The sequence below is a fragment of the Lynx rufus genome, unplaced genomic scaffold (genome assembly GCF_022079265.1).
Source record: "Lynx rufus isolate CCGP_SWC_20201006 ecotype Redwood Valley unplaced genomic scaffold, mLynRuf1.p SCAF_11, whole genome shotgun sequence".
In the NCBI taxonomy this organism is placed as follows: Eukaryota; Metazoa; Chordata; class Mammalia; order Carnivora; family Felidae; genus Lynx; species Lynx rufus.
In genome coordinates, this window is record NW_025814825.1 from 46,136,676 (window position 1) to 46,149,722 (window position 13,047).

At 40.7% G+C, this 13,047-nt stretch overlaps 1 protein-coding gene across 4 annotated transcripts in view; it reads right to left on the bottom strand.

Annotated features, from left to right (window-relative positions):
• Window positions 1-13,047, bottom strand: part of SORCS1 (sortilin related VPS10 domain containing receptor 1) — a 505,682-nt gene that overhangs the window by 222,355 nt on the left and 270,280 nt on the right. The window lies entirely within an intron of this gene.

Genomic DNA, 13,047 nt, shown 5'->3' on the forward strand with positions numbered 1-13,047 from the left:
GACTACCAGTCACTAACAAGGTTTCAAGTAGTAAATACTTTCTCCACCCACCCAATGTTTTTGTATGGATGAGACGATCACACACACATTTTGTAATCATTTTGAGAATATATTCTGTGTCAAATACCCAAGGTGCTCTTGTCTCTCTCTCTTCCATATAAATGAGTTTGGGAAAGAAAGAGAGAGAATATGAAAGGAAGGAAGGTGGAAAGGGAAGGTTTGGGGAGTGAAGGAAATGAAAGCAGCAGCAAACTAAGCAGTTGTAGACAGGTAATATCCCATTTCAACACCGCTCTCTCCCACGTATTTATTTCAGAGTTCTTTGTAATTCCCCTGAGTTGGGTTTGTATAGGAGGAACATAATGAACCATGGATGAAACTTTGTATTTGTAATAAGTGGAGCCAAATGCTTTGGGTTTGATAATCTTCTGGGTTTTGTCATATGAGCTTAACCAGTTTCCAGTGGTTTCTGGGTAATGAAATGCTGACATGGATCTCCAGGGAGCCAGATGGCTTCTCACTTGCTGCGTTACCCACCACCCCCCCCCCCCCCGCCCCAGGCTCTACCAAGGTCTGCGGGGCGGGGAAAGTGAAATGTGGTGGCTCGTGGGAAATTTTAAGCCCTCATACAAATATAATCTTTACAAGTCTATAAAATTTCAAATAGTAAGGAGAGGAGAAAGGGGGGAGCATAATATAACTGCAGGAACCGTTTGCTCTGCAGATGCAAGAATTAATTGCATTCTCTCAGTGTGGTTCACATTGTCCGTGCAGGGAGAAGGTGGGAGGGAGAGGCCATTTCTACAAGAAGAGGACAGTGCTTTCCATCAAGCTTTAACTTGCTTACCTCTGGAATTTTAAACTAAACAGGGAAAGGCAAATTTCAAGCTCCATTTACTCTCAGCAAATCAGGACTTCTGGTCTCAATCTGAGTATAGAGACTTGTTCCTGGGCCACTTGTCTCTATGTTTGCACGACAGCCATTTCTACTGAAATAACTGGGTCACTAGAATTTGTCTTCAAACACCATTAAAATGTCAGCAATATCATACTCCCAGCATACAGAAGGGGGGGGGGATACGAAGAGCGGAACGAGTGACAAAGGAGGTGATACACGTCTGAATACACTGCCATGCCTGTTTCCCTAAATAAGCACATCTTAATTTGCTGGTCCGGCAGAAATATCAATCTTTTTATGACGAGCATCTGTGATCTCATATCATACAAACTACTTCCAGCCCTAAAAACCCTGATCTCAAAATCCTTTATAGAAAGGAACTTAAGTTGACCATCCTGGCGCTGTGCTGGTAACACACATAATGTGACATATAGAGGGCTGGCGCCTGATTTCCTGCATGCTGGGATTGTGGTCTCTATCAGCTTGCTACAGAGCAGGTCCAGCTACGCTTAGGGCACAGTGGCCCTGCAATTAGTAACAAATCACCACCACCAAGTAACTGGAGAGCTCTGCTGATATGTGAATCTGGGATAAACCTGTAGGCAGTGACCCAAATTTCGCCTAATTATACCATTCATTTAAGGTCTTCATTTGTGTCAACACAAAAGGTGATTTAATTGAAAACTGCTGTCCACCCTGGTGGTCTGCCTCTTTTTTCTTCCAGAAGAAGCATGCGTTTCCATTTGCAGGCCATTCTCTTCTTGTTTGGGGAAGAAAAAGAAGAAGATGGCACTAAAGGAGAAGGCCTCCTAACAGTTACACTGGGCAGTCAGCCAGAATTACGGCAAGCACTGCAGGGGTGAGTAGCAGTAGATTTTAATTGGTGCCTGGGGGTAAAGGTCAGCTCTCTTGGAACAATGGATATCTATGGTGGTAACTGACTGAGTCCTCTGTGGGAGTTTGTAAATGTCAGTAACACACTTCCACATGGAAGCACAAAGGCGTTGGGCCCAAGGAACAAAGACAGCATTAGCTGTCGGAGAAAATATGTGAGTCTGTCGGTGAAATAGTGAATTAATAAAGCATAAGGGGCAGAGTCACACAAACATACCACATAACATAAATTCAAAATAAAGCAGACTGCTTCCCCTATCAGACAAGTGCCTTCCTAAGAGCCAACATCTTTTTCCTCAGCAGAAGTTCGGCTGTCTTCCCGGGCATCCTCTGAAATTCAAACTCTACCGATTCTTGAGTCAAGCTGGTTGGGTTTAGCTCCTAAAGCTACTTCATCCGAGTGAAATTTGGGTTTGCTGAAAGAGAACACCAGCATGTTGCTAAGAAGTTGTAACTCTTCCCTCTCTCGAGAGAGAAAACCGCATCCCTCTTAGCAGTAGTAGGGGAAAGGATGAGTCCCTGTCCCCGGAAAAGATGAACACCAGAAGTGTTCAGTGGGAAGGGGATCGCCCTCCCAACCCCCTACAAATGCTACACTGGTTCTCTTACTGCACTGTTTCACTCGATACTTCTCACTTCCCTGTCATCCCTGACAGTCACCTACTGCCTTAACCTGGGCGCTCTCCTAAGCATTCAATACATTTAAAGACACTATATTTTCGAAATCCACAATTCAGATAAGCAAAGGACCACTTTGAGGAGCACTTTTAGAATGCAAAAGAGTAGGATGTGTAATTTATATTATCCAGTTATTAAGATTTCAGGAAATAAAAGCTGTAGTACCTGTGCCAATGTAAACCCACGTTCATCTCTACCTATGTACCTCTCCCCTCAATCTCCATTTTTGCAGACAGTGCCCTGTTTTATGCACGTGTGTATCTCCACCACCTAGCACTAAATAATGTTGGTTCAACTCGATTACATTTTTCTGTTGTAAATGTCAGAACCCTGCATCATACCAGTCTGCTTCACTGAGCAATTTAAGCCCCTCTTATGCTGTTTTCCTGACAATCCCAGACTACATTCCTCTCTAAACTCTTAGAGCCTTTGTCATTTGTACCATGCAATCCATCATCTTCTGACTCTCACTGTTCTTTAATTGCATCCCTGCAGCAGGATGGTAAATTCCATAAGGGCAATGCAAGGTTCACACTTCTTTTTTTTTTTTTTTTTTTTAACATTCACCAATGTGCTTGCAAAGAACTGGGCACAAGCCAAGTGTTCAATAAAATGTGTAAATTGATTTCTTAAAATTGTACCTCCAAATCTCATCAGTAGTTCTGAATGACAAGTAGTTAAGATAAATGCTGAATATATCAGTATTGATCAACTACAATAAGGTAAAATTTACTTTTATTAATTCAATCTTAATAATGTCACCACTGGCCATTTACTGATTTCATAAGCAAGACAGGAAAAAGGTTTATAACAATTGAAAAGACACTGTGTTATTATTTTAGAATTAAAATTCAGCTGGGTCATGAAAGCATTTTTTTGGCCTAATTAGTCAATATAGTCAGATGGAAATGGAAATTAGCATGTTTAAGAGTCAAAATAGGCACATGCTTATTCATTTAAAATCTGCAAACCAATCAAAGCTATATGTATGCACTGTGGTCTATGAACACTGGTTTCTCTCAAGACATACAATGAAAGACAGTTTTCATCTTTCTCCCTTCTCCTTTGACAAATATTTGCTTCTCTGTGAAGCCTTCATTGAATCTCCAAAGACAGAGTTCTATGTACACAGCTATTAGGATACGTAAGTTCTGTACTGTAGTTGACTGTTTATACATTCATCTCTTCTACTGGACTGCACGATCCTTAAGAGAAAGGACAATGTCTTATATTTTTATTGTACTTCCTAGCTCTTAAAAAGATCTGGCACAAAATAGACATTTAATAATTTTGGTTGAGTTGACAAATGACAGCGTAGGCAATGCCATGTCATTTGAAGGCGATAATAGTGGTCACAATGAGACTAACATTTATTGAACACTTGCTATGTGTCAGGCACTGTTCTTCTTTGCCTGTTTTTGATTCTTCTCACAACTGCTTTATGATCTTGACGCATCATTCTATTTTATTTTAGACATGAGGAAACTATCACAGAGAGGTTAATAACACACACACCAACAAATAAAGCTTTGTCTAAGGGCATACAACTAGTATGTGGCTTGGCTGGAATTTAAAGCCAGGCAGACTGGCTCCAGGGTCCATTACATGAACCATTATACCACAACTAATGATTCCACAAGGCAAAAATTTACAGTGACCACCTTCAAATGACAAAATGTAGCTCCACCGTGACTGTAAATAGGTGCTGAGCTGGAACACCTGACAAGTGCAGAAATCACAAGGTGTCCATGTAAATAGAAGAGGCCATGACACAGAGGGATGGGGAGCAGCTAAGAGAGGCGGCATTAAAAGGACAAAAAATCATTAAGTTGTGGGCGGCAGCAGTGATATTTGAATCTACCGCTGGGGAGCTGGGGAGCTGATCGAGGCCTCCTACTCCCCCACACTTGAGTCATAATTGTGTTTTCCCTTCTGGCAAAACCAATTTCGGCCACGGCCATCAACATCCTTTACCCCTTTGAAAGCACTCAGGAAGAACAGAGAGATAAGGCTAAATTGTACTCCCTTGGAAAGTCTTAATAAGTTCCCAGTAAATTAGCCTTCCTCTCTCTGAGAGATCTCAAGAGATTCTTAATCTACTGTTGAAAACATTTATAGTTTTATTATATTTTTTTCTTCTAACTTATGCCTTCACTGTGTGCTTTGTATTAGCTTTCTCTCATCAATGCTTTGTTACTTTAACTGCTGTGCAGTCGTCTCTGCCACCTTCTCTCTTGGGTTGACATCTATGCCTTTCCTCCTACACCTCTTCTTGTATCTGTGAAAGACTGTGTATTCGGAGGTTTTGTTTTTCCTAACTTTAGTTTTTGGATTCATCCACATCATCCTCTTCTTCACTACAGGAATGCTCATTCTGGGGTGCCAGTTGCCAGGCAAGGAAATACTTAGTATTCTAGCCCCCAAACACACCTGCGCACACGCACACACACAGCCCCAGGAAGCCAGAAGAAGAGATTTCTCTCTCCCAGTCATCAAAATCTATATCCCATAGTGCATGCCTTTTTACCTCCGAAGATCTAAGCCCATCCTCTTACCTACAAATTACAGTATTTTTTCTGCATAAGTTATTTTCAGTAGTTGACTTGGAAGGTTAGGGAATGAGAAGTACATGAGCAGTTAGGGACCCAGTAAAATGGGAGGTGGATGCCTAGAACAGAGGAACAAAACCAACAGAAAAAGATTTGGTTAAGAGAAAGGTCAGGTCAGAAGAAGGAATGTTTAAATGGAAGCGATTTAGCCTCTGAGGCTGGTGGTATTCTCTTAATTTCTCCAAGGGGGGAGAAAGTGGTTTTATTAAAGGCTCATTGACATTGACTTTGTTTTTCCTGACAGCACCGAGAAAGCTTGAGGCAGATCTGATATATTGGAGTGAAACATCCCCACCCTAGTAAATATGGCAATTTCCTGTAGCGGCCGGCATTCATCTCCATCCATCATGAGAGCAGCTCGGGCTATTCACTAGAAACAAATGTTCTAGATACAGTATGTCAAACACCGGATGATGGAAACCTCTGAGAAGCCACAGGGAGTATGCTGGAAGCAAACAGACCAGAATGTTGAAAAGACCTCTGACCATTTTCCACAGCAGAGCATAACTTGGAACCAACCTGAAATGATGCATTTGACCTTCATAAAAGGGTAATGGATGGGCATTTAACATTAGGCCAGGCAGACTTCAGAGAATACAAGTTCTAATAAGGACAGATGATGAGGCAAAAATAAATTAAAAAAACAACAACAGATAGCTAAATTAAAAAAAAAATCTGATCCTCAAAGAAGGCTGAGCAGGGGGTCTATTATGTGTACTTGAAGAATGATCAGTGTCTGATACAGTCTTCTTTCCCTTTTTGAAAACTTCTGCTCACCTGGCCACAAAAGCAACCTACCTTTTCAGACCCAGTCAGTGGTACAAGAAAAACACAATCTCCGGGCCAGTCTTACTTCATCATATTTGGAGACCAATGCAGACTAGATCCATCCTGATTAGATTCATTTTTTAAGAAAGAACAACCAAAACACAGAGTTCTAATTTTTTCCTCAGTGTGATAAAGAAACACCACCTGATGCCAACTAGAAAGCATTATTTAAACTTAGAAAAGGTTGATCTGTGGATCTATCATCTTTCTACCTACCTATTTAGCTAGCTAGCTATCTGTGTATTTTTTAAAAAATAATCATAATAAACTCTGAATTTTGAAAGCAATGTTGTGTAAACTTGATCCTCATACACATATAACTTTTTAAAGCAGCAACTCATGATTAATATTTAATGTATTAGATGCTTATTATATGTGATAGACACAACATCTTACAAATGAGGAATAAGAAATATATGATGTTAATTATGCAAGAAGCTTCTTTCCAGTAAAAAAGTACTTAGCAATACTTAATACTACATGAAATAAAACAGTAATATACTACATAACTGGATCAGTTCTGAGAAAATTGGTATATTATTAACTTGCTATGTTTTTTTACGTTAGTGTTAGACACAGATAAGGTTTAATAAAAATCAACTAGGTGCTACTATAAACATAATGTGCTGAAATCAAAAAGATTATGGTTTCATTCATATTTATTTATTTATAAATGTTATCATGGGTGCTTTGATTCATATAAAATTGTACAAGGTACATGGCTATTTCAGCTGTAGTTTAGTATACAGAGGATGGATGGCCTAGATGAGTGTTTTTTTCCCCAACTCTGCTCTATGGAGCCCAGGAGTCCCAGGGGGCTCCCCAGGGCCACCTTGGGGTACTGAGAGGGTTTGCTCGTGGGCCCAGCTCCTGGCACCCTGCTTGTTTTAAACAGAGCACTTTGCACTTAGTATTCTGTAGCTTGTCTGAAACCCAATGGCTTGGATGACTCTTGGAAAATCACCCAGAGGGGGCGGGAAATGTACATGCAGCATGTTTTCTTGCACTTGATTTTCTTTCTGAATGCTCAAGAAGAGAACAGAACAGAGATTGATGGACTGAAACAGCACATACACTCAACTGTTCCCAGGAAGGATCAGAGGAGATGATCTCTCCCTTTAGCCATCATTGCCCAGGTTAAGCATAGGGAAGTTTGGAAAATGCCACTTCCACTATGTCTCTGAGTTCATGGGCTGCACTTCTTCATGAATGAAATATATGTTATTTTTAAAAGATTAGAGGCAAATGCATGATCTTGTGTACAAAGGGACAGATAAAAGAGTTAGGGCGGAATGAGCAACTGCTGAGTATCTGCCAAGGGAAATGTCATGTACCCCCTTTGATGTATTATACAATAAACTGGTTCCCCTTGGCCTCGCCAGATAATGTTGAGGGAGTGCTATGCAAAGTCCTGGCATTTTAAATATTAATCATGCCCTTCTTGGCTAGAAAAGATAAAATTATACATTTTGGCCTAGAAATAACTAAAACCTACAGGGATTTTTACCATCCTTATTTATTCACTTGAAAGAATTAATTTCATAATTAGAGAAAAAAAACAAGCGAAAGCTGGTTTTACAATGTCCTTTGCTTTTCAAGTTCCAGCCGAGGAGCCCAAAAGCCAACCTAAGTTTGGTTCAAATCCTCAGCCATGTGCTGGACATCTACCATATGCCAGGATGCTGCGCTCGGCCTGTTACAACCTAGGAAGCTGATGAAGGTACTTTATCCTCTCTATGGCCTTTCATTCTAGATGGGGCATTAGACAGGGTCAAGACCAACTACTCAGGAGTGACAAAAAAGTGCTAGAAAAGAGAAGCAGATGCCTGGAAAAGAAAAAAAGAAAGAAAGAAAAAAAAAAGGAGTGAGAACATTTCTTTAATGGAATTGATTAGATTTTGTGGAACAGAGGATATTTGACATTTACCTTAAAGGTCTAATTAATGATCTTAGATTCTTTTTTTTTTTTTTTTTTTTTTTCAACGTTTATTTATTTTTGGGACAGAGAGAGACAGAGCATGAACGGGGGAGGGGCAGAGAGAGAGGGAGACACAGAATCGGAAACAAGCTCCAGGCTCTGAGCCATCAGCCCAGAGCCCGACGCGGGGCTCGAACTCCCGGACCGCGAGATCGTGACCTGGCTGAAGTCGGACGCTTAACCGACTGCGCCACCCAGGCGCCCCAATGATCTTAGATTCTAATTTGAGTTGCATGCGACCTCAGGCAAGTCACTAAATTCTAGGGACTCAGTATCCATATCTGTTAAATGAGAAAGCAGAATCTGAATACCTCTAACAACTTTTAGGCTCTGATTCAATGATTCCATATTTTTTCCTAAGAGAAGCTGGCAGATATTATCAACTGCATCTTTTCTCTGTCCCCAGAAGTCACATGCATGACATCTATATCTATATCTATATCTATATCTATATCTATATCTATATCTATATCTATATCTATATCTATATCTATATCGTCTATATCTATACCTATCTATATCCATATTTATCTACATACACACACACACACACACACACACACACACACACACACACACACCCCTCCCAAGGAAATGTCAAGAGGAATTAAGCATGCCCTGGATATAAAGAGAAAAGACAAGGAGTCAATAACCAAACGCTTATTTAGAAAGTGCCACGTACAGTAAGGTAATTAAAACCTAACATCTGGAGAAAATGCAAACAGTGTTTAATGCTGGCATATACCAAGAGACCCGCAAAAATGATCAATGCGTCTGAGGAGCTGGGGTCCTATTTATAGGATGAAAGTCTTGGAAGGCTCTCTCAGCAGGAATAGTATTAATTAAGTGGTGATAACACAGAAAGGAGAAGAAACTGGGGTGTGGGGGGGCACAGGAAATATAAAGAGCAAATACTCTCTAGGTTTCTTCTTTGCTGAGAACAAAGTGCATGGAGAGGACAAGGATATAACAATGAAACGAACTGTATGTTCCAGGTTAAAAAACAAAACCAAACACCTTTTTTTCTTATTTTTCCTCTCAATGAATTCCACTTGGGATTTTGTATTCTTTAATCCTCGAAGATGTTATACAACACCTCATGAAGGGAGAGCAGCTAAGGCTGGTTGGGGGGTGATGGGAAAGGTATTGCTGATAGACACACACAGAGTTTAAAGAAGTTTTCTTTTTAGGCAGAAGACCAATAAACTCAGTGAGAATTTAAGATTGAGACGAAGATTTCAGCATCGATTTTGTCTTTCTTTGTTACATTTGTATTAGTTCTTTCCATCACCCTCCACATCCTAGCTGCTCATTTCAGGTGCATGTTAAATCATCCTTTCCCATAGACGATTACATGTATGTAGCCAATAAACCATTGCTGACACCAACAAGCCTTGGGATTTATCATGGGCTGGGTTGGGGAGCGCTCTCCTCTGGAGACGTGGTGATAGACAGCTAGCCTGCCTCTCCTCCGGCACCAGGATCCACTTATCCTTATTCTTCTGGGCCTATTTAATCTACTAGGTGCAGGGCTCCTTTGAAAGAGGGAGCTAGGACAATACCTGGGAGCAGGCTTTCTAGGTCTCTTAGTCAAGGTTTCCTAGACTGCCCTATGACGAGATTACAGTTTTTACTGTAACAGACGTATCCAAGGAAAGCTGCTGTCATTTACAGCAGGCTTGCAGAGAAACAGCCAATGGATGATCATTAATTTAAACTGTAAATAAGGGCCTGTTTTGTTCTGGACTCTGATCCCAGGAATGCCCCTAACAAGCTGTCTGCAAAGCCAGGGTGTCATGCCCGCTGTTGGAGCCACGTTGATTGAAGAACTGTGCTCGTCCTCCCAAGCAGCTAAAAATAGCAATAAGGATGTGAAGGCAAAAACAGTTTCTGGGAATGCAAGGCAGTTACCCTGATGTCAGTTTTATTCCAGTTGCTCCCACTGATGTGAAAAGCAGAGAGACATATCTGGTACAAAAGATGTTAACTTGCTCGATGGCACCCTAGAGACGGAAAAGAATTAATACAACCCTACAAAGGAGTCTGCCTTTATACTGGAGGACGCAGAAGTCCGAGGAGAATCGGAGCGAACTTGAATGCTTTTGTCCTGCATAATTAATTGAGTCTGATATTTCTTTATTTCTTCTTCTTCTTTCTTCACCTTTTTAAAAAACATAAACTCTCATTGATTGGGGGAAATATGTTCACACTTTAAAATGTTGTGCAGGTACTATCTCTTTGGTTGGAGTATGTCCCTTTTGGTGGGGGGGAATACATATTTCATGGTGATAAATTCACCTCATAAGTAGAGAAACTGTACACAAATATACTGCTATGTCAACATTATTGATTTCTGCACCATTGTAAAGACCTTCATCGTCCTCCAATATTTCTTAAATCTATCAGCGTCTCAGAAAGTGACCCTGAAGGCCTCATTTATCTGTATAGGAAAAGATCCTTCGGCTCAGGTTCACCCTTAAACGGTGTGAATGAAACAGCACAGGCCCGCCTCTGCTTCTAGATGGTAAGAGGCCCGGAGAAAGCTGTTCTCTCAGTCACGGACAATGACTTCTCTTTCTCTGGAAATAGGGTCTGCCAAGTTTTAATTTTAGCTAAATGCCATGGCCGGTGACTTTTCACAGTCTTGCAGATAACAACAGACTAAGTGTGCAGTGGCTGATGCTGCACACCGAGGGACGTGAGTGGATCGGAGGGCAGGGCTCCTGGCTGTGTTCCCTCTAAGCTTCCCTTCCCACCTTAGGAGCCACACCTGGGCTTGAGAGGCTCACTTTTCAAGCTCTGCTCCTGCCGACAATGTTGGAGCCACTTGCTCTGCTGCTACAGAAAATCCTACGCTCACACTCACTAGTTGGCATCTTATCTTTTTTTTTTTTTTAATAATACGCCTCTCTAACAGCATCAATAAAACAGGGACTTATCACTAGATTAGAACAATTCTAAAAACAATTTTGAGGTCTCTTTCAGCTATAAATTCCTTTGTTTTTGCCTCTATCACTTTGCAAAGGGGAACATGTAAATGTCACACCCAAAGTCATCTGTTAGGTGGAAAAAGAGTCAAAGGAACTTTCAATGACAGAAAGTCACATTCCATTTATTACTAGAATACAGGACCTTTGAGGGTGGAATAGTGATTTATTTCTCTTTGTAGCCTGTGATGCCCACAGATTGTTGACTCTTAAATGAAATTAATTAAAAATGTGAAAGTGGAGGAAAAATCAATAGGGGATATAAGAATTGATTCAAAGCTAACCAACAACTAAATCTCATTATAAAACTAAAGGATATAAGTTCAGTTGCTCACTTTAGGACTGTATACACTAGGTCAAATTGTTTGGATGTAATTGCTGATGATGGACCAGTAATTAGCCAGTGAGGGGAAGAAGGAATGTTCAACATACACCTCTACATCCGTGACATTGACATTACTGAGCTATGCTGTTCAGTATTGGGGCCATCAGCCACAGGTGGTTTTTCACATTTAAGTTAAAGCGAAATTAGATTTAAAACCCAGTTCTTCAGTCACACCAGCTATATTTCAAATACTCAATAGCCACAAGTGGTTAATGTCTCAGGTGGTGGACAGATTAAAGGCACATTGCTATCATTACAGAAAGGTCTACTGAACATTTCTATTTAGGGAGGATAGTCGCTACTATTACTTCTAATAATTATATGAAGAAGGAGGAAGAGGCAGATGAGAAACAAATAATAAAGAGAAGACATTGATAAGAGCCTTAACTGTTCTGTCCTAAACACCTGAAATGCCTCATTTCATATGATAGTTACCACTATTCATATGAGGCAGGAATTGGAATTACCCCTGTTTTAAATTCTATGACACTGCTTGGAGACATTAAGTAAATCACCATAGTTTATACACTTGTTAACTGGTTTAGCTGGGTTTGCATTCAAGCCATATGACGCCAGAGTCTATTTCCACTGCTTCTACTGAAGCACTTGAAATGCTTAGGGCCAGAGGGAATGTTACACTTGACAAAACTGGTTCTCAATCCTAGATACATACCAGAAGCATCCAGGGAGCTTGCTCAAAGTACAGTTACCTGGGCCCTAATCCAGAGCAATGGGGGTAAGACCAGGGCTTGCACATTTGGGAATCAACTAGTGCTTTGGATATGCAGCCAGAGTTGAGGAATGATGGTCGAGAGATGTTCTCATCTACCTCCCATAGTTCAGATAACAAAACGCAGAACCTAGCCAAGGTCACTAACACTTAACTATTGACATATCTAAAGTGAGAACCTGGCTATCAGTGCTACCATCATAAAAAAATATGGCTTATGACATATTAATGGACAACAATTTTCTATTTCTGGATGGATACTGTTATTTCATGCAGTTCGCACAACACTTAGAAACTGTATGTCAGAATTCAGAATCTGACAATGCAAGTTTACAAACACCAAAGAATGGATGTGGTGCCGCTCTCTCCTCCTGAGACAAATATGTCTTTATCATTTAAAAGCAAATGTTTTCTTCTTCGAGAAAGTCACATCTCTTTCGAAAAGGCAGATAAACCCTCTTACTAGGAGCAGTAAAATGCAGAGGCAACAGTATGGCTGACAACCAAGAAACCTGAATTCTAGTTCCTGTTGCACCCATAACTCTGCAATGGGGCAAAGCATTACCTTTCACTGAACCTTAATTTTTCTCATCTAGAAAATTAGGGTGCAGTTTATGACAATCTCCATGGTTCCTTCCAGCAGCGCCTCCGTTCTGACATTTGTGTGCAGGCTGAACATACTTAGCAATTAAATGCCCATCCTGCTACCAGAGGACACATTCACTTCAATTCTATTTAATTTACTCACGTCAGGGGAAAACAGGGGCACTTCAGAGGAAGACCCCACCTCTTTTTCTATCTTGTCAAGGCTGCTTCTGATTCTCGTGACTGGTCGGAGCTCTTGCAAGAGAGTCAGCAGCATCCACTCAAGGATTCCTTGGAGTTGCCTTTCAGAAATGGTAATGAGATGCCTACCTCTCACCCTCCTACATTCACAGCTGTTGCTCTGGGAATTATGAGAAGTCAGACATTTTACCCCCTTAACATCTGTCAACTCATCTTTACACCTCTCCTCCCAGATTAATTGTAAAATCATGGATTTTTAGCTAGCTAGAGAGGC